The sequence below is a fragment of the Lepisosteus oculatus genome, chromosome 16, assembly GCF_040954835.1.
Source record: "Lepisosteus oculatus isolate fLepOcu1 chromosome 16, fLepOcu1.hap2, whole genome shotgun sequence".
In the NCBI taxonomy this organism is placed as follows: Eukaryota; Metazoa; Chordata; class Actinopteri; order Semionotiformes; family Lepisosteidae; genus Lepisosteus; species Lepisosteus oculatus.
Genome location: NC_090711.1, coordinates 20,174,283 through 20,202,088, shown reverse-complemented (window position 1 = coordinate 20,202,088; position 27,806 = coordinate 20,174,283). Strand labels below are relative to the sequence as shown.

General features: G+C 42.7%; 1 long non-coding RNA gene across 1 annotated transcript in view; it reads right to left on the bottom strand.

Annotated features, from left to right (window-relative positions):
* Positions 1-4,392: 4,392 nt before the first annotated feature.
* LOC138223302 (uncharacterized) overlaps positions 4,393-27,806 on the bottom strand; it is a 30,023-nt gene continuing 6,609 nt past the window's right edge. Inside the window, exons 2-4 of the long non-coding RNA XR_011181725.1 lie at positions 12,514-12,681; positions 12,062-12,193; positions 4,393-7,287 (exon numbers count right to left, since the gene is read on the bottom strand). This is a non-coding gene — a long non-coding RNA (uncharacterized lncRNA). The remainder of the gene's footprint in view (positions 7,288-12,061; positions 12,194-12,513; positions 12,682-27,806) is intronic.

Genomic DNA, 27,806 nt, shown 5'->3' with positions numbered 1-27,806 from the left:
CCCCCCCAGCAAAAACCCATGACAACAGCAGAACAAAAACCTTCCTAAATTTGTGTTATGGTGCCACTGTGGGACTGTAAAAAACAAAAGGTTTAAAATACCTCAGAGGAAATTAATATACCCTCAGGTACATGCCTAACAACGTCTTCCAAATTTGGACATGGAGGCACATCACAATAACCAGCACAATGGAGTAGGGCATAATAAATATAAAAATGAAGCAGTACTAATTCATCCACCTTCTATCAGGGAGACACTTCTTGCTGTTAAAGGCTGCATCAACCTGGAAACCATCTCAACACTGGAAAATCAATGCTGGTACTTTACTGGGCAGGCAGGAAATGTTGAGATGCCAATTAAACAGCTTACACACAGTTGAGGAGGAGGAGGGAGGGAGCACCAGCACCTGATACAATCCCATGGGAGTATGGGTAAGAGCATGCAGACTCCAGACAAAAGGATGGCAACAAAACAGGAGTGAACCAAGGGCAGTGTGCTGTCCTGTAGATAGATGACAAAATTGCCAATCAGTTTGTTGTTCTTAGTTCATGTTTTTCTGTTTTTTTACCTGGATTCCTTACCTAGTTTTGGACTTTGCCTGTTTCTCATCTTCAGCTTCTGGATTGTATTCTTCATTCTTTTTTCTGGATTAATCTTTCTGGTTCTGGATTTAGATCAAGAATTGACTTTGGGTATCCCTCAATTATTTTCTTTTCGATTGTTTGTGACAGTAGAACCCGCATAAGGACTATTTCATGACTAACTGAGCTCAAGACCTGCCTTATGTAATAATAATACAGTGTGTGATCTCCTGTCCCAGCCTGAGGAACAGTGAGCCTGTCTCTCAATAATAATAATACTGTGTGTGATCTCCTGTCCCAGCCTGAGGAACAGTGAGCCTGTCTCTCAATAATAATAATACAGTGTGTGATCTCCTGCCCCAGCCTGAGGAACAGTGAGCATGTCTCTCAATAATAATAATATTGTGTGTAATCTCCTGTCCCAGCCTGAGAAACTGACAGTTAGCCTGTCTCTCAATGACGATAATACAGTATGTGATCTCCTGTCCCAACCTAAGGAACAGTGAGCCTGTCTCTCAATAATAATAATGCAGTGTGTGATCTCCTGTCCCAGCCTGAGGAACAGTGAGCCTATCTCTCAATAATAATAATACAGTGTGTGATCTCCTGTCCCAGCCTGAGGAACAGTGAGCATGTCTCTCAATAATAATAATATTGTGTGTGATCTTCTGTCCCAGCCTGAGAAACTGACAGTTAGCCTGTCTCTCAATGACGATAATACAGTGTGTGATCTCCTGTCCCAACCTAAGGAACAGTGAGCCTGTCTCTCAATAATAGTAATACAGTGTGTGATCTCCTGTCCCAGCCTGAGGAACAGTGAGCCTGTCTCTCAATAATAATAATACAGTGTGTGATCTCCTGTCCCAGCCTGAGGAACAGTGAGCATGTCTCTCAATAATAATAATATTGTGTGTGATCTTCTGTCCCAGCCTGAGAAACTGACAGTTAGCCTGTCTCTCAATGACGATAATACAGTGTGTGATCTCCTGTCCCAACCTAAGGAACAGTGAGCCTGTCTCTCAATAATAATAATACAGTGTGTGATCTCCTGTCCCAGCCTGAGGAACAGTGAGCCTCTCTCAATAATAATAATACAGTGTGTAATCCCCTGTCCCAGCCTGAGGAACAGACAGTGAGCTTGTCTCCTAATAATAATAATACAGTATGTTATCTCCTGTCCCAGCCTGAGGAACAGACAGTGAGCCTGTCTCCTAATAATAATAATAATAATAATAATAATAATAATACAGTGTGTAATCCCCTGTTCCAGCCTGAGGAACAGGCAGTGAGCCTGTCTCTCAATGACAGTAATAAAGTGTGTGATCTCCTGTCCCAGCCTGAGGAACAGACAGTGAGCCCGTCTCTCAATAATAATAATGCAGTGTGTAATCCCCTGTCCCAACCTGAGGAACAGGCAGTGAGCCTGTCTCTCAATAATAATACTGTGTGTGATCTTCTGTCCCAGTTTGAAAAACTGACAGTTAGCCCGTCTCTCAATAATAATAATACAGTGTGTGATCTCCTGTCTCAGCCTGAGGAACAGAGCCTCTAATAAATGCTGTACAATAAAAGTCCAGCTAGTTTAATTGCCTTAGTCATTCAAATAAAGCTCTTTCAGGCTGAATTTGAGTAAGGAGAGGGTGGGAGTCTGAAGAAGGAGGAAAGAGGTAGAGATGGCCAGGAGTCCCCTGTCCCTTGTTCACCTGAAGGGCTGTCTCCATAAACAGAGCAACGGTCTATGTGTTGGTAAGCTGGCTCTGCAGACTGATACAGAGAGAGCGCTTAATACAGAGACTGACTGGACACTCCAGTACATTAACACTGCACTGACAGAGGAGTTAATACAGACAACTACTGGACACTACAGTACATTAACACTGCACTGAGAGAGAGGGGTAATACAGACAACTACTGGACACTACAGTACATTAACACTGCACTGATAGAGAGAGGGGTTAATACAGACACCTACTGGACACTACAGTACAATAACACTGCACTGAGAGAGGTTGAGGTTTTAAAAATACCTTTATTCCATTAAAACACACAAAAACAACATTACCACAAACAACAGAACCCCACCCCCCTCCCTCACACATCAAATAACACAAATGAAAAAAGTAAAAAAACAACAAGAAAAAGTCTCAAGATAAGAACTCTAATTTCCCAATGTCCACTGCCCACACCTCCTGAAACATGTCAGTCTGATGAGTGAGCAGACTCCAGCTTCAGCCTGGACACCACGAACGCCCTGAACACGAATGCCCTGAAAAAGGTGCCATGCCAAAAAATTGTTATAATATAAATTATACCTTCTTTCTGGAATCTGTTTTCTCTCTTAGCACTTTTGAAATGGAGCGAGCATCGTGGTGTGGCATGAGCACGATGGCCCTGCCTGCAGAGAGCATGGCAACGTGCTTGGGTGATACTTTTCCTTCTTCTTTGTGCTGCCATTCTGCACACTCCCGGGTTCCTGATTTCCCCTGCCATACCTGCCCTCAGTTGTTGTCTTGCGGTGTGCCCCTCGGCCCAATATTTGTATTGTCGTCTCTTTTTTACCTCTCTCAAATCGTGTGGGGATCGGAAGGTGTGCTGGAGAATTTGGTTTTGGTTAGCTTGCCTACATCTGACACCCTCTTTGCCCACTGTTCCTGTTCAAGACTTTTCTTAGTGGTACTCAAGGGTACCATCAAAACCTTATCAGGGGGGCACTCTGAAGTACTCTATACTGACCTTGGAGGAAAGTTCTCATCTTTCTAATAGACTCTGCTGGCCTCGGTTTCCTCCTGTGCTGAAGGATTGCGTGCTTGACAGTTCCTAACCAGGTCTCAACATGACACTCCCAGGCTCTTGTTTGTGCGTCCTCCACCATTGATGTGCCTTCTTTGTGGTCTGAAGCATGTCTACCCAAGGTACCAGACAAAATCCTGCTCCACAGAGGTAGTCATGCAGTGTAGTTTCCCCAACAGGAAATTAATTGTGTCATCGAAGAAATGGGGGTTTGTATTGTGTATTGAATCTTCATTTCTTTCACCTGATATGCTACCCTTATATGTAGCTTGAAACTCAGCAGCAAAATGAGAGAGGCTGAGTACGCTTCTCATTGTTATGTGCTCTTCCTTGTCTGTAACTTTGACTTCTTTTTTCCTGCAATGGACGTTTTGGGATTACCCCTCCTGTTGCATCCAGGTGAAGGCTCACTTTTTCCTTCTTCCTTAGATGGGCAACTAGAATTCCCATAACCATTCCCAAACTTTGTGTTAAGATGGTCAGCAAATGGGTCAATCTGCAAAACCGGTATATATTCAGGCCACGGGACATGGTCTATGTCGCACTCTCTCTATCTTTTGGGTCAAACTTAATTCTTCTGTCATATCACGGTGAAGGTGTGTACTGTTCCTGAACTCCGAAGAGATGACTTGCAGGACATCTCGTATTAGTGTGTTGGATAAATTACCAGTTACAATTCCAGCTGTCAGAGATCTGCTGTGTAATACACTCGGGTTGAGGCTGTATTGACTCATGAAGGGCACCCCCCCATCTCACTATATTGCCTGTCTAATGGTACAATATTTTTAAAAAATCATAATGAAAAACATGTTTCACAAATCAAGGCATGACAGTGTAATGCAAAGCGGTGGCTCTGTGGCTAAGGATCTGCACCTGTGACTGGAAGGTTGCCGGTTTGAATCCTGTGGCTGGCAGAGGAATCCTGCTCTGTTGGGCCCCTGAGCAAGGCTCTTAGCCCTAACTGCTCCAGTGGCTGACCCTGTGCACTGACCCCAAGCTTCTCTCCCTGTCTGTGTGGAGGAAAGCTGGGGTATGCAAAAAGACAAATTCCTAATGCAAGAAATTTTATAGGGCTAATAAAGAAACATTATCATTAATATATTATTAAAGTTAGAGGGCCAGTCTGTGGTGTAAAATACTGTAGATGGTTACAGCACCATGAGTGTTATGGTGAAATGTATTGGCTCATGAAAAGCACTCCCCTATTTTAATGTATTGCCTGTCAGTGCCGTATTTAAAAAAAATAATCAGTGAATTTGGTATTTCCATCATCAAGGGTAAAGAACGTCTGTCCATCTTCTTCACAAGGCAAGATCTGGAAATGCTTTATTTTCTGATGATGGCACAATGTGAGAACAAATGCCTTTTGATTGCTCTATCTCTCAGAAGGAATAAGTCATCAACTTGCCCTTGTTGAATGATCATTTTATGGGACTCTTCCCGGGTGATTCGCCCATGAAACCACAGCTGTGTTTTGTGAATGACTGTGCTGATGGCTTAGTTGATATGAAGTATGTGAACATTTTACAAATCGCACAAATGAAAAGTCTTTAATTTGTGTCCAGATTGATGCTTCATGTGGTTTCCTTGCAGAGGTATTGAAATCAGAATATTCGGGTCTTCCCAAATATTCAAAGTGGTGGCTTATGCAGATGACATCAGTGCCGGATTTCCTATTAGGCACAGCGCCTAGGGCCTATGAAATTTTTAGGGCCTACGAATGAGGGAAACACTAGTGACTAATGAAAAACTAAATCAGTAATGAATAATCAGATGCTGTCTAGCAGCTGTTCTAGAAACTAGAAGTATCAAAGTGATGGTCTCTCAACTCGCTCCATCAATCACGTGGTTTAGCATTAGAATAGTTTAAAGTGGTTCGTGTCAATCGGTGTCATTCAATTGGTGTCTGCCCCTCTTTTTGCACATTTCGGAGTGCAAGTGCCTAGGGCCTACAAACACCACAATCCAGCCCCAGATGACATAGTTGTGTTTGTCTGAGATAGCTGGGAAATTGCAGTCTTAAATTGTTGCCAGGATGTCTTTGAGAGGGTCAGCTGGGCAAGAGCACTGCTCTTCTGCTGAGGGACCGGGAAAGGACTAGATCTCCAGATATACCAGGGGGAAAATCAACCGGGGGCGGGTTTAGCTTGGAGCAGGAGGTGTGGCATTAGAGAACTGGGAGGGAACAGTTGATTAGGTGAGGGGCAGATGGCAGAATTGGAGAGGGTTGTTGTTGAAAATGTCTTACGGAGGCAGATTATCCTTATTATCGATAATCTGGTATCCTCAGTGCTGTGGCACAGGCTGGTGCGTGTTATTCTCCTGAATAATCTCCTGGTAGATTTCTTTTGGGACGGGTTGCACTGGGTGTGCTGTTCCTGCCGCCCAAGGAAGGTGGGCGAGACCTCATTGACATCGGCAGGAGAGCAGAGCTTTCCAACTGCAGTCACTGCAGAGACTGCTCTACTGCTTCTGACTAATTTCAGTCATCTTCTTTTTTCTTGCATGCCAGGTTTTTTATCGGAATCTCTTACTCACGTCACACAATGGCAGTAAGGAAGGAACTTGCTTCAGGCATACTGGGTTTTTAGAGAAGCCTTTGATTCACAACTGTGCTCTGACCTGTCCAGTGATTTTCTATTTTAGTTTCTCAAGGAAGGGTGGTCACAAAAAGTGGTCAATAGCTGGAGGCAGACTGAAAGAAATGGACCACTGCCGATGATATGGCCTGCGGGCAGCTCTGATAAGCATAAGCCCACAGGTGTTCAGTCACCTTCTCAAGGTAACACAAATGTGGAAGGCATCAAAAATAGTCTATATAGTAAAAAAAACATTCCAGCTAAAAGAAGCTTTCTGTCTTTTTGAATTGAAAGCACAACCAAATGTCAGCGTTGTTGCCGATTGCCCTCAGAAACTCGGAGTTTGTCATCAGTGGAGAGTTTTATTTTTCACATTTTAAGATTTGCACAGACTTTGTCTCAAGGTTCACCACATTGAAGCTCTTGAGGATCGGCCTGATAGACCCTGGAGGGAGAGGCTAGGTGCAGGGAAGGATGGCAAGCCCAGCTGGAGTAGCCTATACAAGCCACCACTGCAGAGAAGAGTTGGGAATTTACTGTGGAGTGTTCTACACACTAGTGTTGGCATAAATTCTTTCTTGGGGACTATTCAGCACGGAATTGATGACAGGTGTCCTTTCTGTGGGTAGGGGTTCATTGTTTGTTGTACATCATTTCACCCGTTCTAGGCCGAAGCCTCTATTTGGTCTCCTCAAGGTCTTTTTAGAAGGAACAGAGTTCTCGGCGGTGCTGCTCATCTTTGGGGTGAAATACTCCAAGAGGTGGAAGTGTCAGCCAGCTAACTTTTTATTGGGTTCAATGTAGCTGGCTATAATTAAGAGGGAGAAAAACAAGCTGCAGGACACATTGACATCGAATGTGAAGACTGTGTTCAGGGTGTTAGTTGCATCAGTGACTGGAAGAAGTGACTGGAGGTCCAAGGACATTCAGCCTTGTGGACAGCAAATTGATTCAAGGATCTTAACCAGCCAATTCTAGCACTGACCCCTGCTCTGCCTGTTTTCTTGGAGATAATCCTGGGCCCAATCTGTGTTCCATCAAGGGCTTGAACTCGGCAGCACAGTGAACCCGCCACCAGGGGAATTCCCTTATCGCTCCTCTGTGGTAGTGTCAAGAAGCTTCACCATGTCCCCAGAGTGGATGAAAGTCTCTTGGTTTTGCCGTTTTCTGGACCCCTGGAGACAAGCTGGCAAAGTGTGGCACATGAGAGGGTGTAGGGAAGCAGCTGGATTGCTCAGCCGAGTCGCTTCGGGCTGCTGAGCAAGGTGGTTTACCTGAAGCTGCAGGCAGACCTCCAGAACAAGCTCCTTCACTGGGCAGTGAGCACACGACCTCTCCTGTTGGGTTCGGGTTAGGTCCAAAACAAACATCACTAAAACCAGAATAGCTTTCAGGTCATTCCCTAACAAAAGGCACCAACTTGTGTTTGCCACTCCCTTTTAAATTCAGCAAGCAGGCAGCTAATCCCTCATAGCTGAGATTGTTTAGACAGTAAATGAGCAGGCCATTTCCCCCCAAGGCATCTTGGGATGGGTAATTCTCCACATCCCCAGTACAGAGAAAACTACACATTTTTAAAGAGACAGGGTCAAATAAGATAGAGACTTCTAAAGCACCCTCCCTTTATGACCCTGCCCCACATTTTGTCACACACTCCCACCCCCAGCTCAGACCTAATGGGGTGAGTGACTTGTGCCCAGAAACAATGTGCCCTGTAAAGTCCATCAGCATTGCCATGTTTACGGTCCACTCTGTGTTTCACCGTGAATTCATAACCTTGTAGGCTGAGAAACCATTGTGCTAACAGGCATTCTTTTCTTTATGGGAAGTGACCCATCACTAACGCGAATTTCCTGCCAAACAAATAATATCTAAGGTTTCCATCACCCACTTGATGGCCAAACATTCTTTTTACCATACTGACATCTTTGTTTTCATGGGGAGTAAGCTTCCTACTAAGGTATACAACTGGATGTTCTTCATCTCCCAGAAACTGTAACAATGAGGCCTCTGTGTGAAGGATAAAATCCTTTGAGAAGTCGTTTGTCTTAATGTCCCAGCTTAGGACACAGAGCATCTTTGAGTGCCTGAAAATCACCCTCAGCCTCTGGAGACCAGTTTAACATCAAGGGATTCTTTGCCCTACGAACATTTGTTAACAGTGGCTGCAAGTGTAGCACACCTAGGAACGAACGGTTGATATTACTGTTTCTTAATTAGCAGTCTCGGACAATTTTGGATTGTATCCAGTTACATGCCTGAGGTTTAATCATACCCCTCTGATGGTACTGCCCAGTTATTGCAGGGGCTGTCTCATTGTTGGGACCGCCAGCTCGATCCCAAGATCCAACTACAAGCTTTTTAACTGCAGCAACTTTAATATACGCTATTGGAGCTGGAACTACAGCGGCTGCTGGCACCAGACGTGCCCTCCCATGGATCTTCGATAAAGGATTTAAAGTGTGCTCATTCCAATCACAGGGCCTTGAAATGCTATTTTTCGTCACTACCTCCCCGAGCCGGGAGTGGGTAATTACAATGACAGGCCAGCTCAGCTACTACTGCAACTTGGACTCTGCTTCTCTCTTGTTAGAATCAATCTTGATAAATGGTCCTTGTAGTATCCTCCCTATTGAAATTATGTTCAATAATATAATGAATCAGTCTGGTCCTATTAATTAGGAATTAATTTTCCTTGGCACTTTTTTATTATATCTTGTGTTTTCCTGAGAGGCACTTTTGAAACCTTGTTTGTTCAACATCTGATATCATCTCTGCCAAGAATGGATAAAAAAAACATATAAAAGAGTTGGTTGTTTTTTTGTGAATAATTCTGTACTAGTTGGCCGTAGCTTGATGATATTTTAATTTTTCTTTGCAATGCATACTTATTCACATATCAGGCCAGGCAGTAATTACTTGTTTTTAATCTCAAAGATAATACAATACTCAGAATAGACCAATTATTCTACTTTAATAGTTTCCTGATGGGAGATAAAGGTTTAGAATCTCCTGTTAGTAATGCTGTGAAACCTCCTACATTGATGTTCTCCAAACTCTGTTGAATTTTCACATACAATTTAACAAAGTTCTTTACAGTCAGCTCTACAATCATTGAGAATGATGCTACAACTGATTATGATCTTCATAAATCTCAGCGAATTCACAGATCAGATGAATGTTCTTCTCTTGTTTAAGAGACTGGTCTCTGTAGTAAATAGAAATCCCAGCTCAGTGACAGAAACTAGCCATGTTAGCAGCTCATTGATTAACAGTATTAACCACTTTGTTAATGTGGTGACAAATAATATCGTGGCTTTCAGAGCATAATCTGTTTTTATAGTTTAGTGAAAAACTATTTCCAACAGTTTAGCTCCAAAATGAAAATAAAATGCTGTCATTTCGTATTATGTCAAGGGTATCCATTGTATAGAAATTAAATTTTATAACATTCTTGGAAAGACAAACCACTGGAAATAGGGGTTTATCAAACTTCTAACTTGATAACAATGCTAATTGCTGTAGTCCTTAGTCTTTTCTGAAATGTTCACTAAGACAAGTGAGCAATTGTTGTCTACTCATCTTTTCGGTTCTGTTTTCTGTGAATTGGAATGGTGCTGTTCTTGAAGTCCAGTCACTCTGCGTTATATTTCTTCCCAAGAGAATTTCTGTCTAACACCGTTTCATTTTTATACTTCCATGGTTAAGGTTAAAATATCATGGATGTTGTTAAATCTTCATTTTGGGAATTCAATTAAATTCAGTTCTACTTTATTTGTCATTATACTGACACGGGTGCATAGTATAGTGAAAAGTGTTTCTCATTAGTCTCTCAGGTGCAGCATATAAATAGAACAGCAGACAAGACAATCAACAATAACACAATAAGAGTAACAATGTGAACAACAGTATGGTGCCAGTGCAAAAACTGCAAATATACAAACAGAGAAAAGTATACAAACAGGACAAAAACAGTGCAAAAGTAATTCGGCGAACAGTGCAAAATTTATACGGCGGTTAATAAATAGTACAACTAGTACAGGTTTAAGTAAAATTTTGGCTTACGTTCAGTTGTTGTGTATGTAGTGGTGTTGGAGTACAGTCATTGTGGTGGAGGAAGAAGTGAGGAGAAATCGTAGTATGATGGGAGGGAGTGGGGGCGTCACCAGCTTGACGGCTCTGGGGAAAAAGCTATTTCGGAGTCTAGTTGTGTGAGACTGGAGCGTCTGGAACCTTCTACCAGATGTACAAACAAGTTATGACTAGGGTGAGTGGGGTCAGACATAATTTTGGTGGCTTTTTTCAAACTCCTGGTGTTGTAGATTTCCTGGATGGATGGTAAGGCACTGCCGATGATGTGTTGGGCAGTTTTGACCACCCGCTGCAGAGCCTTGCGGTCGGATGCGGTGCAGTTGCCGTACCTGACTGTGATGCAGCTGGTCAGTATGCTCTCCACCGTACATCTGTAGACGTTGGTGAGGATCCATGGATGGAGGCGTATTTTCTTCAGCCTGCTCAGGAAGTACAGCCTAGTACAGATGTGAACACCTAGGAATTTGAAGTTATTCACCATCTCCACTGTAGACCCTTCGATGTAGATGGGGGGATGGACTGTTGCGTTTAGGTAACCAAGCTTGGACATGTTTGTACTACAAGCTTTTGTAAAAACAAAAATTGTTATAACAGCAATCACATTTCTGTGGTTAAGTACTAGATGTTTATTTTGTATGGGGGGGTGGACTTTTCCTTGTCTCCTGAAGTCTACGATCAGCTCTTTGGTTTTGCTGATGTTGAGACATAGGTTGTTGATTCAGCACCAGTCTGCAAGTTGTTCTGTCTCCTCCCTGTAGTAACTCTCACTGTTGTCAGTGATCAGGCTGTAGTATTAGTATCGTCAGCAGACTTGATGATGGTGTTTGTGCTGTACGTGGCAGTACAGTCATGGGTGAACAGGGAGTAAAGCAGTGGGCTGAGCACACAGCCTTGAGGGGCACTGGTCTTAAGGGTGAGTGTGTTGGAGGTGAGGTCGCCAATCCTGACAGTCTGGGGTCTGATAGTGAGGAAGTCTAGGATCCAGCTACAGAGGGTTGTATCTAAACCTAGAGCCCTGAGTTTCGTAGAAAGTTTTAGGGGTATGATGGTGTTAAATGCTGAGCTAAAGTCAATGAACAGCATTCTTGTATAGGTGTTCTTTTTAACCAGGTGGGTTAGTGTGGAGTTTAAAGCTATAAAGATTGGAGCGATTTGTGCGATTACCAAACTGGAGAGGATCAAGTGTTTTTGGAATGCTGGCTTTAATGTGTGGAATAAGTACTTTTTCAAAGCACTTCATTATGAATGGCGGTAGTCATTCAGGCATGTGGGTGCTGATTTTTTTGGTACTGGCACAATGGTGTTTGTCTTGAAGCAGCTAGGTACAGTGGCCTGGGCCAAGGACAGGTTGAAGATGTCAGTACAGACATCAGCTATCTGACAGGCACATGTTCTGAGTACCAGGCCAGGGATACTGTCAGGTCCAGCAGCTTTTTGTGAGTTCACTCCACTTAGTGATTTCCAGAATCTAGCTTGGATAGTGTGGGGGGTGGGGTGGCAGGGGAGTCAGTGGTCCAGGTGGCTGGTTCAGGGTTTTAACAAAACAGGGTATTAACAAAAAAACATTGATCACAGATGTATTATACCTAATAATCTGTAGTAATCAAATGAAATTAAGAAAAAAAAACATAAAGCACTCTTCTGAGGATGCCGGACGCAAATCCAGACACATACTGACACCTAGGGCCAATTTTGCCAGAATCCCATTAAACCGCCAATATATCATCGGACCGATGGGTAGAAACCAGAGTATTGAAATACTACAGTTATTTGTAGTACCGATTTTCCAAATTTTCTTAAATACTGCACATAATGGGAATTCTGCAGGTGGAGGTCTTTTTTTCTGTATTAACATGGATTTTAATTGGCTGTGGTGTGAATACATGTGAGTCCTGTGATGGACTGGTGTCACATGCAGGGTGTTACTCTGCTTTGCACCCTCTGCTTGCCAGGATGGTTCCAGTTCCATCACAGCCTTGAATCGAGTGGAGGGGTAGATCAGTGTAGCCATCAACTTACATGTTCCTCTTCACAATGCAATGCAAAGGAAGCCAGCTGCTGTGATGCAGTTTTGTGCTCTTTCACGGCAGTTATGACCATTTTTTTCTCACTTGGTGAAACAACACTCTTTCTTTGCCTCCATTCCTTGACCTGTAATAGCAAGAAAATAAAATTAATATGCCAAACTGTAAGAATACCATATATATATATACAGGGTTAGTCAAAATTGTCAACAAGTATAAATGCCAGTTATTTTACTAAAGCTTTATGTTCTTCTCTTCAGATGGCGAAGGATTGTAAGGTAACTGTTAGAAACCTTAATATTAATCCTTTCATTTGAAACCTCTTTTGTCACAGTAACCCAGGTAATTAATTTTTCATAAACAGTTCAAGTTAACAACAGCATTTTGACTAACCCTGTACATAAAATGTACTTTTCATGTTGTTTCATGTTTCATATTCTTGCCTACCCCTGGGTGCTGGGTGGAAATGCCTGCAGGGAAAGCATCACAACAAGCCGCCCACTTGTGTGTGTGTCCTCCCCAGTATCCGCTGCACATCTTTCTTTGCCGCACTCAGTGCCTTCCAGCAGTCTCTGGGACTTGGTTCAGGACTCTGCAGCTGTCTGTATCTGTGCACTAGGAGAGGGACAGAAGTGACAAAAGCACTGGCCTTGTTTGAACAAGGAGCAGAAAAGTTCAATTAAAAAACAATCTTCACTCATTTCTCCTCCCCCACTTTTCATTGTTATAACAGCAATCACATTTCTGTGGTTAAGTACTAGATGTTTATTTTGTATGACCCCAAAGCATCAAATATCTTCATGCAAGGGCCATTAGCATTCTGTGGAAAGTGAATCGCTCCCTCTAGCTGCCTTTGCTAGCACCTTTACGCTTTAAAAAAAAAGAAAACCACAAAACACAAGCAGCAGTAGCAGCCGATTCCATAAACATCCAAGGATTATTAACGTTTGCAAGCTTGAAAGGTGCATTTCAATAAGCTGGTCTGTCTTCCTCTCATCATAAGTGCTCTTTCCATCCCTTATCCATACTGCTTCTGTTCAAACGCAGGCAAACCGTTTCAGTAACGGTTTTGGCCAACTGCAATCTGGTCTTTGAACTTCTCGCGGGAAAGAGAGGTGTAGCAGACAGACCCTTTTTGTTTGCATATAGCACCTACAGTTGGTGATGGAATACAAAGGAAAGGCCCATTCTACAATTAAACACCGGATGTAACAGACAAGACAAGAAACAAGACAAAAGTCAAGGACAGGTTCCTGTCACGCCCTCTGCAGCCAGAGGGTGCTCCTACTCTGTCCTGTCCCTAGTTTCCTTTGCTTGCTCTCCTTCCGGTGTCTCTCTCTCTGGGGCTGTATATTTCCGTATCTCTCATTCACCTTCGCTCAGCATTGACGTTCGGATGTCCTGAGACCCGCCAAGCACCAGGTCGCTGCTCCGTCTGTGGCCTGAGGGCACAGGTTTCTATACGGCACTCCTGAACTCTGCACTGCTGAGCCCGGGCTAACTACCCGTTCCACCACTTCGCATAGGGTCTTTTTCCACTGTCCTGCTTCTCCACGGTTCGTCCCTTCCGACATCCGTGACAGTTCCGAATTCAAGGCCACTAGTAATATTAGGGAGCGAGCACGAGAAAGTGCGAGGCAAGGCGTTCCTAAGGAGCTGCCAATACCAAGCAATGAGATGAGAACAGGAGAGGGTTTAAATGTGTCTGGATGTGGAGGGTGTGGTCACCAGTGAGCTGTCCTGATTGGTTAAGGGGTCTGATGTGCGGCGTTTGCGGGGACTGCCCCCAGCTGCTGCTTGATTGGGGCGAGACTGTTAGTGTGAAGGTCACTGATGGCAGCGGGTGTGACACATGATCTGTCTCTGGAATTAAATGGGAAAGTGCTGTCTTTTACCTCCTGATTGTGTTACTTTTTCCATTGTCTCTTTGACACAAAAAGGTATATACACAACAGAGCAACTGAACCTTTCCTCTACTGGACAATGGTGTGGATCTCTTGCGGATGTATGGGGCAAAACAAAATTAGTCAGGAAAAAAAAATAGTTCCTATAACTGGTAGCATTTTACTTGACACTATGTCCTATTGCCATTTGAAAAAAGGTACTTGGTTTTCAGATTATATTCAAGTTTTCTCCTTATTTTCTCATTTTTTCTTCCCATAAAAATATTTCAGACTTTTGTTATTTGTGTATGCTGCTCTTCATCAAAAGGTTCATTTTCAGGGTCAGAGTCAGTGGTGTCAGAGTATAATGATCGGGGTTACTGAAGTGCTGGCCTCTGAAGTCAATGGCTTCTCCACGGTTTTCGTAAAATGCAGTTTCACCTTGTAATTTGGAGAGAAGTTTTTGTTGGCGTTGTCTTTATTTGCTTTGTCCAAATCATTCTTTGTTAATGTCAGGATAAGATAACCCTTGTCGTTGTCTCCACGCTCTGTACTTTGAATTCCATCGAGTTCTTTGACTCCATTTTCAACCTTCTCCATATTTTCTTCTGGTCCGGGTATGAAGAAAGTGGTGATCCAGAAGTGGAACATTTTATCCTTTTTCCTCATCTTGTTTTGTTTGTGGAAAATCTCCACTTTGATGCCAACACACACAGGCAGGTTCTATTTAGTTACATGTGCTGCTCTCCTAGTGCATGTTAATGATTGACTGGAGGTTCAAGCAGCCATCCTTGACACATTCAATCCACAGGTCCTACGAGTGATCAGCCTCACTTTCCCACCTCTTCTCAAACCAGCTTTTACCTCAACATTTTCAATGTGAAATAACTGACTCTGCACCTTTCAGCTCTCCTGATGTCAACAACCCTCCCTGGAACTTCAAACACTTGCAGCCACTTCATTTCCCCTGTCCTTCCCCTTCTTTCTTCATCTAACCTTATTCGCTCTGCTGTCTCCCTTTCCTTCTCTCAGTTTCCAGTTGAGCATCGATCCCACGGCACCTACAGCCCCAGACGATATTTACTGTTTCACCTTTCCCCATTCCTCCTGTCCCCAAGCCCCACACAGCTTGGTAACGGGATACTCTGGTCCAGGCCGTTTTGTTCTTGGTCCTCGCTATTCCTAGTGCCCACATCCTGGTCCCAACCCTGCCTGCTACAGTGACGTGTTCCCCTGTGTTAGCATAGATAACTAAGTAGAAATGTAGGCATTGTGGTAATGATGACCCATTGATCATTTTAAAAATTGGCACATTATTTTGTTCTTCCTGTCTTTTCCCATGGCAAGGCCCTTAACCCCACCTGCTCCAGGGGCGCCGTATAAATGGGGTCTGACCCCAAGTGACTCTCCCTGTCTGTGTTTCTCCTGGAGAGCAAGCTGGGGTCTGCCAAAAGACAAATTCCTAATGCAAGAAATTGTGTATGGCCAATAAAGCAATCTTATCTTATCTGAATCCTACTTGAAGACACTGATTTCGACCGATCACAACTACAGATGAATCAGTTGGGTGAGGTGCTGTTCTCATGCGTACGAAAGAGACTGGCTCTGAAAAATGTATTCTTTTTTATTGCCATATATCGGTCTGCTTGCTGGAATAGGATTATAGTATCAGTGAAGAATGGGAACCTCGGATGATTGGGTAGATTGTTTTTCTAGGCCTGTCTTTAAGACAAATTATTTAAAAACAGGTTAAAAAGACAGTTACACTAGGGGATCCATATTCCTGTTAGACTTTCATATGTGCTTTATTGGTTTTTGTGTGTTGATTGCAATCATAATTAGTGGTTGTTATTTGTAGCAACAATGCCTGTTATTTCACTTAGATTAAGTGTTTTTAAAGATTTCTAGTAATCTTTGTGTGCAGCCTGGTGGTGTCTGTGTGATTTCAAACTCCAAGTTAAAAATCCTATTTTTAGATCCTATTTTAAAATGTAAAGCCCACATTAGTAATGTTACAAAAACAGCCTTTTATCACCTTAAAATGTTGTGAAACTGCAGCCCTTACTCTCTCAGACTGATAGCTGAGAAGCGAATGCATGCATTTATAACTAGTAGGGTCAGCTACTGCGATGCCCTCTTGTCCAGTCTACCGTCTGCTGACCGAACCCAGAGGGAGAGCATATACTACATCTGTTTTGAAGTCCCTTCACCTGTTTCCCTGTTAGTTATCACTGATACTGATATATACAGTATCTCACTGAAATGGATTGGCACCTGAATATACAGGTATGCCTGTATTGCACCCAAGGTTTGCTCCTGTCAGATCCTCCGACACTGGGCTTTTAGTTAGTGCAGGACCAAGACCCGTGGAGAGTGAGGAAGAATTTTAGCATTGGCCTTTTTTAAAGTTTATAAGATAGTGACTAGTTGGCTTTGAAAAATGCTTTTACCTAGCAACAGTATGAAAGAACGATTGCAAACATATTATTTGACTTTTTGATATTAATGCTACAACAGCAGAATGTCTAGCTCATTTCACACATTTTATTTATATACTTCCTTTTGTCTGTATACAAGGTAAAACTGCTTCTTAAGACGAACGTGGTCAATTACAAAGAAGTGTTTGTAGAAAGAAAAACAACCCCTAATATGAAAACTGTGAATTTGCTGTATAAAACTCGTTGCATTTACCATCTCGGTGGAGAGGTTCCTCACAGATCTTTATGAGAGGCTGCTCTCAGATCTGCATGATTGTATCCTCCCCATGCGCATGAATAAAGGACTCTGCTTGACCACACCTAACCTGAGTGAAGAGTTTTCTTTGGCAATTTCTAAACTTTTCTTCGACAAGAGGCAGTTTGATCTATAAGGTCCTAGTCTGACAGGGGAGTAGAGGGAATCGCAGCCTGTTGACACTTTTAAACGGAATCTTAAAACATACCTTTCCAGCCTGGCTCTTATAAAGGAGTGCCTTTTTACTTTACTGATTTCTTTTCACCTAATTTGATCTTATGTGTTCCATCCATCCTGTCACGCCCTCTGCAGCCAGAGGGCGCTCCTTCTCTGTCCTGTCCCTAGTTTCCAGTCTGCTGTCCTTCCTGTCCCTCTCTTTCCCTTGGGCTATCTATTTCCGGGTCTTGTACTCTGTCCTCGCTCAGCTTTGACGTTCGGATGTCCTGAGACCTGCCTAGCACCAGGGCGCCCCACGTCCGCTCCCTGAGGGCATAGGTTTCTATACGGCATTCCTGAACTCTTTGCACTAATGAGCCCGGGCCTTTTTCCCGTCTCGCCGCTACGCATATGGGTCTTTTTCCGCTCTCCTGCTCCCCACGGTTAGTCCCTTTGGACGTCCGTGACACATCCGTCCTTTTTCTAAGCACTTCTTCCGATTCAGGGTTGCGGAGGAGCTGGAGCCTGGCCTAGGGACACAGACACCCACACGAACAGGAGGAGAACATAACTACACTGAGAGTGCACCCCTGGTGTGGACCTGAACACAGGGCCCCAGCGCTGAATAACCATTGCTCCACTGTGCAGTGTGCTCTGAGGTTGTCCACACTGTTGTAACAGAAGAAATAAGGTTCTTGATCCCGAGATGAAGTAAAACAGATGAGTTTATTGCATGCAAGGAACAATAAAGCCGAAGTCTTGTTTCCCGCAAGAAAAAACAAAACCGAAGTATTGTTCAACGTACTGTTACAAACTTTTGGGTTATATGGTGTTTTCTTCTCCGTTTCTGACGTCACTCGGTCTGATGGTAAAGAGGGGGGTTCATGGTATTTGGCCAGTTTATGATGTTCTGGGCAAATGGTCAGTTTAACATTACACCCAGGGGGGTTCCTAGCTTGCATCTGCAATCCTTATCAGTTAACCCCCTTTCCTGCCATAAACCCCAGCTTGTGACTTAGAAGTCTAAACCCCCTACAGAAAGGATTAAATTCAAACCCCCGTCTTCACATCTTTCTTCAACACAGAGGCATAACACACTTCAATGAGACAAACACTTCTATAGCATACTCAGCTGAGTGTAGCTTATACAGCTGCGCTGATTGTTCAAAAACAGTACATTTCCATACTGGGATTGCTGGATCACAACCAGCCTGTCACGGATGTCGGAGAGCAAAAAAGACCCTGTGCGACCCTATGCTTAGCGGCAAAACGGGGGCTAGCCCAGGTTCAGGTTAGGTCAGACGATGTCGGGTAGAAACCTGTGCCCTCAGGTCGCGGAGGGGACGACCTGGTGCTAGGTGGGTCCCAAGACATCCGAACCCTCAATGCTGAGCGAGGAGGAAAGGGTGTCCCAGAAATATATAAACAGCCGGAATTTTTGTGTCATAGCGACAACGAAAGGCCAGCATGTAACTCTAATTCCAAAATAAAACAACCTGAAACCTAACTACATCTTTTGGAGCACCAACTACATACACAGAATCTTACAGTTACTATAAATCTTCAATTCGACTTCCACAGCATTTAAAAAAAAAACAAAGTCACAGCAAAATCAAAAATACAAACGTTGCAGGTCCTTTCATCCGAAAGACAGCAAACCTGTTTTTGCCAGAGAGGAGCCAGCTAATTCCTGACATCTGAAGCTCATGTGACGGAAAACAAGCTGGCAACAAATTGTCTTCATCACTCTGTTCTCCTCCCCATGGAGAACTGGTGTGTGGGGAGAGTACTGGCGCATCATCCAGGCGGAGCTGCGCACTGGTGGGGGTGGAGGGGAGTCCCCATTACCTGTAAAGAGCTTTGAGTGGCGTGTCTAGAAAAGCGCTGTACTACATACTGTAAGTATAAGGAATTATTCATGATTATTACACATTTGAAAGAGACAGGGTTCTAGAGGGTAATCCCAAAGTGTACTCCCTCTGTCACAATATATTTACTGTGGTTATGGTCTTATTATGGTTTTAAGTTCGCAACATAGTGGATACAGCAAGCTGTGACACAGCGGAGAAAACTACTTTTCTTACTGCAGTACCGCCAGTCACCACTAGACACCCACGACACCAGCAATTACAGCCCTCTAGCCTTCGTCCCTGACATCCACATGCAAATGTGTTTTTCTCCCATCAGCACCACTGGTGTTTCTAATTGAGAGCCCTGCAATAAATGGTAACCCTGCTGCTTAAATATCCATTGCAGAACCATGCTGAAATCTCCATAGCACAGGTGCATATTTGTTTTCCTCTCTAAAGAATCATTTTCCTTGTCTCTTGACCGAGGTTTATCGCTCGCTCCTAAAACATTTATAAGAAAACCTCATCCGCGATTCCACACCGGCCCTTTATCTCCTTCAAAGATACCCGACGGCAAGCCACGCTCCTAAAACCGACGCATTGTCACAGAGCTAAACAAGGATCAAATGCACGCGCATTTCAAATCCGCTACAGAATACGTCAGCCGTGAACACAGACATTTTCAAAGGTAAGTCAACCATTCCTAATGACTCGTAATTCTAAATTTGTTCCACATTCATGCAGCACTTATATTTCTGTAATTTGAAGATCTTTCCATTTTCTAACCGCTTTATCTAATACAGGTCCACTGCAGAGCCAGAGCCTATTCTGGAAAATTACAGGCGCAAGGCAGGATGTAAAGTACCCTGGACAGACACACTCACACTCACATTAGGGGAACTTTTCTCAGAAACCACTTCACGTAGCACTTTATATTTGAACTGTGGGAGGACCCTGGAATACCCAGAAAAACCTCACACAAACAAACAAATGGCACACTGACAGCGGCCCAGGAATTGAACTCGGGGTCCAGCTGTGCTAATCATGTCACTCCTGTGCTGCCCTGCGTTTGCAGATGACATTTCACATTTGTTAAAATACGGTTGTGAATTGAGGTGGACATCTGTAGTTAGCGATGCTTACACTTTCCAGTTTGACAGCTCTACTCACAAGGTCTGGAAGAAAACGTAGAGTTTGGTGGTATTTACCTAGCTGCCCTTGAAATTTGAGGCAAGTTTTCTCAAGTCTCAAATGATTTTCGCAGCTGAAATGACTTCACTTTAAGACCATCATACTAAAGAGTAAACAATAAACAATGATGGGTCATTCCATACATACTGTACATCAACAGAAGAGGAAGGAGGAAAGGAGAAATAGGAAGACAGAATCCAAAAGGGAGGAAGAAGGACAGAGAAGGGAGACTCCAGGAAGTGAAGACGAAACTTAGTCAATTCAGTCATATTCCTTCTTTTCCTCAAAAGCTGAGCCATGGAAGAGATCCATTTTCTCATGAGTCATGGAACAAGATTTTGACTAGGTAATCTGAGCAGTATTATAAGAGAGCCTACAGTCTTATAAACTTGATTAATTATTGTTTTCAATATTGTGCCCTCAAGCTAAAAGCTTCCTCTCTTATTTTAGTGATGCTTTGGTAGAAGAGGAAAATTGGTTCCCATTCACTTGTGATCGTCTGTCTTTCAAAGAAGGAGACGGTTTTTAGTACCAGGTCAGGTCCATTATGATTTAAACAGCATAACCCACTTTTTAAGTTTTGCTTGTGTTTATTGATTGTTGTGTTACTTATTATATTATTAATAAATATTTTGTTTTTCTGGTCTTAGTTTGAACCTGATCATTACTGGATCTTCACACCTTTACCAAAGTGAAAAGGACACATACAGTATTGTGTTTAATTCCAGGATATTTCCTGTTATGGGGGGCATTATTGATCTTTATTATTATTTCCCACAGCATACAGGTGTAATACAAGTGTTTGTGCTTAATCTTAACTCTTTCTGCCTACTCTTTTCTAAGAATAGTATTAACAGTGTAATTATTAAGTAATTAAACCTAGAGATTTTAAATTCATTGGATCAGAGCAAAATGCAAAGAAGAGAGAAAGTAGCAGCTAACTGGGCTAATCACAGGCTGCTCCACTGCTGGTAGCTCATATAACATCCATGAAGCTCTGGTACAGAGCAGTCTCCCACAGATCATCTCAGAAAGTAGCCTCTAATCCTGGGATCACTAAGAAATATACACTCTGAAGATTTAAGTCACCCCCAGTTCTGCTTCTCTGTAGAATTACCTAACATTGCCAGGTTACAGCAAGAATAGGAATATGACAAACATGTAAAACATCCCACTAACTACCCAGGTGATTATCATAATCCAATAAAAATGAAAGAAAAGACCATGTGCAGTCAGTGAATGCATTCACTTCACTGACGATGACCATGTTGTGACAAGATGCCACGCTGCCACAGTTATATGACAGGAAACAGAGCACAGGCACAAAGTCTTTTTATGTTTTCAGAGTTACATACCTGTCACAATGCAAACACACAAATTATAGATCAGGGACTAGGAACACACTAATAATACATGATGATCTGCTCTATTTGTTACCTTAGGTCTAGAGCTTCTTATCTTTATCAACATGTTCTTACATTAAGGTTCAGCTGTTGCCATAAAGGTAAAGACTCCCGCACTCACATTCTGAGGTTACTTCACAGTAAAGGAGGCAATTAATCTTGTTTGGTTGAGGTATTTGTTCTCTGCTGCTGCTGTATTGTGATATTTTAAAACACCTTTCAGCATGTGAAATCGACTCATTCTACTCTTTTAAGCAGTACATTATAATAGCCATGGTTTTCCTTTAGCAGGCAGAATGTACGTATACCTCACAGTTTGACCACTGCCATTACCCATCAATGCTCAATAAATGAGGTTTCATAAGCCTCTGTCCATGACAGCACAGCAATGACATGACTACACTGCAAAACAAAACGAGCGAATAACAAAGAAATATGCCCTGTGCACTTTCAGTTTCAGTGTGAGCTGTCGGAATGGCTGGTGTCTCCAAGTGAATGATTCAGCACCAGGTATGACAACAATCACAAGGCAGTGCCTCTGAGTTCTCTTAGAACCAGTGGACAAAAAATAAAAAAGGTATCTGATTACTGTACGTGAAATAAATAAATACTGCAGTGTCTAAGACATTTCACATTGTTCCGCTCTTTTTTCTGAATGCGCTGCCTTTTTCATGCAGAAACAAATCTGTGATCTTCTACTGAAACGTTTCCCATTTTTGGTTTATGAATGTGAAAATATGCTGTCAAAAATGATGAACATCTGACGGGGGTCAATGTGATGGATCCACTACTGCAGCACTTCATACTGACTGGTCATGTGCAGTGGATCTTGGGTTGTTGTGAGCAAGTGTTGAAAGACTGATCAGTTTGACAACCCTTCTTTCTTCTCACTCAGGTTGATTCAATAATCGTCAGAATTATTCTAATTGTAGAAATATAAGTGGAGACTTTGAGTGAACTGTCGGTGTTCATAGTATACATTTATTGTAACTCCTGTTTGTTTCTGAGACGTTTTTAAACAGCAATTCTTACACACAGGTTATATGATAAATGTGGAAGTTTAATCATTTCAGAAAAATGTAGAATGCTCTGCTGGCTTTGACACCTGTTTGGTCTCAATGTTTTTTCAGCTTTCTGTTCTTTCTTAAATATAAATACTGCTTTTAAAATTGATCACAGAAGAAACATCAACTTCTCCATTATGTTTTTTTTTCAATTGTTCCAATCTGCAGTGTTAAGTTAAAATGCCTTTGTGACCATTTCCAAAAGAGTTCATTCTCTGTCACTCCTACTCCCACTCAAGATTGTCAGCCACTTGTAAATCTGCAGACAGCTAGCAAACATCCATCCATTTTCTCAGCCTCGCTATCCAGTAAAGGATCACTGGAGGTGTCGCAGCCCAACCCCGCAAGCAACAGGTCCTGGATACACCCTTTACACCCTTTACAATACCCATTTACAATACTAAAATATTTCAATCAGGTTTCCTGCAGAAGCTGCAGTTTTCCCATGGCTGTGAGTGTGTGTGTCGGTCTGTGCCAGGCCTTCGCAGGGGCACAGACCGACACACACACTCACAGCCATGGGAAAACTGCAGCTTCTGCAGGAAACCCATGCAAACATGGGGAGAACATACAGACGCCACACAGAGAGCACTGCAGGGGTTTAACACAGGGCTCCAGTACTGGCCTTTTATAATCTTTATTCAATTGATAGTTAACACAAAGAATGAGAATTCAAATAATTATTTAGATTCTATTTTTGTGTTATGCTTTAACGTAGTTGTGAAGGTGCTGTTATGAACACTGGTTGTGCAGGTTGTGATGGGAGTTGGTGCCATCGCCATAACAACAAAGGTCTGGCCCTGTCAGGCATGACATGTGAAGCACAAGAAAGAAGAAACCAAAATAACAAGACTGTTCACAGGTGGATCAGCAGGTGTGCAGGGCAGCACAGCAGTTAGCCAGAGGCATGCTAAAAATATACAATTCAATCAGAATAAAACCAGAGGACTTAGAACAGTTGAGTTGTGGGAGGATGGAACAAGGTATCCAGCCATGTTGTCATTATCTACATATTCTAAGGAATTTGTGTACATACAGTAAGACTCAGGACGGCATCATTCTATGACAAATTAACAAAATGGATTTTACCCTGTTGAGTGACTCAAACTTGGTCCCATTTTGCAGTAACTAAAATATTTCTGGTCGCAATGCCACCAGTTTTTTTGCACAGCCTTTTAGTTACTGAATGTGAAGATCTTAAAAAAACGAATGACAACAAAACAAGTATCAGAATTTTGGTTCTCCTGAGTCAACTGTTCTGTAGAAAGCAGTAGAGATATTCGCTTTTGACAGAAAAAAGGGGGAAATGTTGTGGTATTGTGTTTGGCACCTCTTACTGTATTTCTGTTGTGTAATTTCCTGTTCTAACTGAATGACACAAAAATATCACTTGTGATACGGTAATTATGGCAACATTTCCTTTCACATTTTCTTTGGATTACAAAATCAGAAAAACAGTGGATGCCCACCTCTTGCTCATTCTACTATTTGTAAAATTATATTCTCTCATCTTATATCTCTGCCTTTTGTTTCTGCAGAAGACCCTAGATGGGGAAAATGATCCCATTGACATAAGTATCTGCTGTTTTAAAACAAGATAGTGTGGTGCAGCGCAGGGAGTGTCTGGTGGGGGGGCGGAGCCCCGGATTAAGGGAGACGCGTTGCCGTGGAAACCACACCTGACGGGAGTAAGTGAATGAACGGCAGGTGTAGAAGTGGTTAAAACGAGCCTGAATAGCTCTTAGGAGGGGGGCGGCAGGATCTTAGTCTTGCTGTCGTCGTCGTGGTGAGAGAACAAGTGCGGAGGCTCTGCCGTGAGAGCTGGGCTGAAGTATGACTGTAGCGGCTGTGAGACACTGCTAGTCGGGGCGATGTTAGAAGGGCGCGCCGCCGTGTACAGTATGAGTGAGCAAAGACTTGATTAGCTGCTGTAGGAACCCTGTGAGGGGCTGGAGAAGAACGACAATTCTGGGGGACTGGGAGAGGAATAGTCTGCGAGGAAAAGAGTGAAAACGTCAGTCTGACAGAAGAAATGGAGCTTTGAGATCATCTAAAGTTTTGAAGGGACAGCGTCCTGCTAGGGTGTGAGAGCAGGACTGTAGATGTGGGTTAGTGTGTGTGTGGACCAGAGTGGGTTGTGTGATAGAGAGACCCTCAGCCTGGCAGTACATTGGTGTCGGGGAAGCAAGTGGGGTCTAGCTGTACTCTCTGGGAGATCGTGCCCAACCACCTCTGCACTATGTGAGGTGCGCTGGCAGCTGTGAGTTCACAACCTAAGGGCATGAGAGTGAGGCGCCAGACTGTGTGTGTGTGTGTGTGTGTGTGTGTGTGTGTGTGTGTGTGTGTGTTAGAGAGGGACAGTGTGTTGGGTCTCAGCACGGTGTTCGGTGCCGAAGAGACTCGGTGATGTAGGTAGTGTGTGTTTGTGTAACCCAACCTGATGGTGTTAGGAAGAGGACGTCAGGGCTGGAGGTGGACCTGGGAGTCTGAGGCACTGGCTGTGTGTGAAACAGTGATTTAAAGGAGTTGGGGTCTGGGAGCAAGAGGTTCCTACCAATGGGGAGAATGGGGTGAACTTGAGTCTCTGAAGGTACAGGGCCCAGAAGTAACGGATTGTGGAGTCATGTATCCTGTTACCCCGATGAGGAGGTCAGTGTGATCACTGCTTTCGGAGGAGAGTGTGTGTAAGATAAAGGGGTGTGACAAGGGAGAGTGGGAGCCTGTCAACACCCAATGTGGTATCAATGTCCCCTGTGGCACCTCAATCGTTATGCAGAGAACAGATCAACAGGGTTTTTTAGGTTCTTTTATTTTGGGGATATTAGTTTACTATTAATAATTATAATTATTATATTAATGTTAACTAAAAAGCAGTTGAGCTCCCCTTGCCTTCCATTATCTTGGAATATGGGTATATTTTATGGAAACACTTTTTGCAACATAAGGTGCAGATGGTTACCTAAGATAGCCTAAAAAAGGCACCATCTGTCAGAAGAGATGTAAAAGAGCAAAACTCTCTGTGGTCATTAGAAATCCCAGGGTGATTAAAAGAGTAAAAGAGTAGGGGTGTTACCATGGTGTCCTGACCAGATTTAGTCCTTATCGATCAAGGCCTCGTAGTAATACCCATCTATGAATTGGCTTAATCACTCTGTTCTTCTCCCCACTGAGGTGTGTGGGGAGTGTACTGGCGCACTATGGGTGCAGTTGCATCATTCATGTGGATGCTGCACATTGGTGCTGGTGGAGGGGATCCCCATTACCTGTAAAGCGTTGGGAATGGAGTGTCCAGAAAAGTGCTATATAAGTGTAAAGAATGTATTATTATAAATGGCTTGTATTCCTTTTTAAATAAAGGCATTTTACATTACTGTAATTCTACTTTACAGAGTAATCGGACACAATTACTCCCACGAGATGGTCATACCATACCAGATCCACCACCATTTATTTGATGCATTAAACGCATATGCTTTTTCTGTGATGTACCTGCAATACAGGCGCCGTCTATTTGATTACATGTGTAAGAGCTCTCATTTGCTTTAAATTCCACATAATAAAGTACTGATTTTAAGATGTCCTTTGTAGCAGAAAGATATTGGTAATTAGTATTAAGATTAATATAATACAACTCTTGTCAATTGTGCTTTAGTTGTTTCAAAATATGAATCCTTTTTTGTGAGGTTTTTCCATTATTTTGTCCACACCATATATCCAGTGGTCCGGGGACCACTGACACCAAGTCACAGAGGCGGTGGACCACCTACAGTATGTCTATGTCCGTTTCTTCCCCTGTAAAAATCATCACCCATAAAAGTACTAAAAATAACCAATATTGAATTTAATTTTATGAAAAGTACTAATATTTTTACAAACAAAGCTGTATATTTTGCAAATGTCTTTATTAAAAAGATAATGTGAAGAATGGAGCTGCTTTTGTTGAGCAATCGGAGAAGTGATATCTGGATGCAAGCTCGACAACTTTAGTCTCATGTCTGGAAGCAGATGAAGACACATCAAGCACACCTTCTGCTTCCTTGCACATCACAGTTACCAAGCTGTTGGAATAAGAATTCCAGCACTGCTGGTACGGTTCACAAATTACCTCACTCGTATTTTCACTTCTATTCTGCATCTTACTCGCATTTGTGTTGTCACTATCATTGCTATTTTTGCGTTTCAGAGTCCCAGATTTGAGCCAGTGCTCCATAATAAAGCTTCTGCTTCTTTAAATGACACATTCAAATTTTATAACTTTCAAACTCAAAGTAAGACATTATCATAATAATTAATAATTGCTTATTCTTATATAGTTATTTTCTTCAAGCTCCACCCAAAGCACTTTAAAGGTAATGTAACCACCTGCATCCACCTTATAAGAGAAATTCAGGCTCTTAGAGCAGAAAGTGCCTTTTATTCCCAGCACACCAGGAAAGACACACAAATACAGCGTCACCTGGCTATAACACACTCAGGTTACTTGGGGTACAGGTACTATAAGGTTGCTAAGTGGGTATAAAGGGGTGTAAACGGGGATAACTATTTCCACAACAACTCAACAGCCCACAACAATGTGCAACCGCTCCAGATGGTCAACCCGTGCTGGCTAGTAGTCCTCAGTCCCCCCTTGGGCTCCTCTTCCCATCCTGCCCCTCGCCGCGCACATCTGCCGGGCGCTCTTCGCCCGCAACGCCTGGCGAGGGCGCCACGATATTCAAAAGGTTTTTTTTTGCCTTTTTTTATTAAACGTATAGAATTTACAAATATAACTACAAACTACAAACAGAGGATCAGAAACAGGTACAAGAGGAAAAAACACAACAGAAAAAAAATTTAACCGCCAGAGGTAATGAAGTAAATTATGTGATAATATTGTATTTTTTACATATATCATGTTTTCCTTGCTTTATTATTTCTCAATTATTTATAGAATTTAACATGCATGCGAATTATAGAATTAAATTATAGAATTTAACACGTTTCATGCATGCGTTTCCTGTATAAAATAAAAATCAGCACTCACTTTTTTACAAAACAAAAAAAAACGTTTTTTTTACAACATATTGAGTACCTCTGGCATTCATGAAAATGACATACACAAAAGCAGATTACTAACTCTAAGATTGTCTAAATTATTGAGTTTTTCAAGAACCAGAACTACTGTATAACAGTCCTTAATACACAACTACAACATTCCAAACTAACACTAAATAAACACTAGTATATACTGCTCCAACAAATGTAATCAAACATAATCATTAACTGAGCAGTCACTGTGAGCGAATCTCCTTCCAGTCCACAGAGGCCCTCACTCCCACAAAGCAGGCTCTCCTCCCCTCTCTTCTGGCAGCTTCAGCCTGGGGCCACAGCTGGTTCCTGGTGCTCCTGTCCGCGGCAGACAGGTCCTCTGCAAACATCAGTTTGTTCTCATTCAAATACTCATTCCCTCTCGCCGCTCGC